Source organism: Aedes aegypti, chromosome 2 (genome assembly GCF_002204515.2).
Source record: "Aedes aegypti strain LVP_AGWG chromosome 2, AaegL5.0 Primary Assembly, whole genome shotgun sequence".
NCBI classification, from domain to species: Eukaryota; Metazoa; Arthropoda; class Insecta; order Diptera; family Culicidae; genus Aedes; species Aedes aegypti.
The window spans coordinates 5,218,983-5,220,002 of NC_035108.1; the positions used below are offsets into that span (position 1 = coordinate 5,218,983).

At 43.4% G+C, this 1,020-nt stretch overlaps 1 non-coding gene across 1 annotated transcript; it reads right to left on the reverse strand.

Annotated features, from left to right (window-relative positions):
* Positions 1-555: 555 nt before the first annotated feature.
* Trnag-ucc lies at positions 556-627 on the reverse strand. The gene has a single exon. It is a non-coding gene; the product is annotated as a tRNA-Gly (tRNA).
* Between the last annotated feature and the right edge of the window lie 393 nt (positions 628-1,020).

Sequence of the window (1,020 nt, forward strand, 5' to 3'; positions counted from 1 at the left end):
TGCAAGCGCTAGGAGTTTTTGAACGACGTGTGCTTAGGACGATCTTCGACGGAGTATGTGAGAACGGCGTGTGGAGGAGAAGAATGAACCTCGAGCTTGCGCAACTCTACGGTGAACCCAGTATCACGAAAGTCGCCAAAGCTGGAAGGGTACGATGGGCGGGACACGTTGTGAGAATGCCAGATAACAATCCCGCAAAAATGGTGTTCAACTCAAATCCGGCCGGTACAAGACGAAGGGGAGCGCAACGAGCTAGGTGGTTTGACCAAGTGGAGCAGGATCTTGGAAGTGTGGGGCGATCGAGGAATTGGAGGTTAGCAGCCATGGACCGAGTTAGTTGGCGTAACATTGTGGCGCAGGTCATGTCTTGAAGGACGTAGAGCCAGCAAAAGTAAAAGTTATGATCTAACGAAATTTCTAAAGATTTTTCACGATTGTGGTTATTTTTTGTTAAATCCATATTTTGATTAATCATTTGAACGCCAAAAACTATGCAGTGCTCTGTTCAATTATTCAAATATAATAATTTTTTTGTCTATGCGTTACAAAAGGTTCTGCGTCGGCCGGGAATCGAACCCGGATCAACTGCTTGGAAGGCAACTATGCTGACCATTACACCACCGACGCCTTATACACAAAAGATTAATACAGTTGATACACAGTCAACCCTCCATAAGTCGGCTCTATAATCAAGTTGTGAAATAGAAATCAATGCAAATTTGTCTCCCATTCGTCAATATCCCGTCATCGACTTATAAAAGATTAACTTCTATGTCGACATTTTTTTTTAACTTTTTTCTATTTTTAAAACGAGTTTTTCGAACAATTCTCTTACACTTCCGCGGTCAGTCAAGCTAATCTAATTCCGATTTACTCATTATCACATATTCCCCTTTCCTATGCTTTCCGATTCCATACTCTCCGCACGCTTAGCCCGCGCCGACTATGGCGATAACATTCCTCATCATCATTCTGCCAGAGCAATCCACGCCACATGAGTCCAAAAGGTCTATGAGAAGG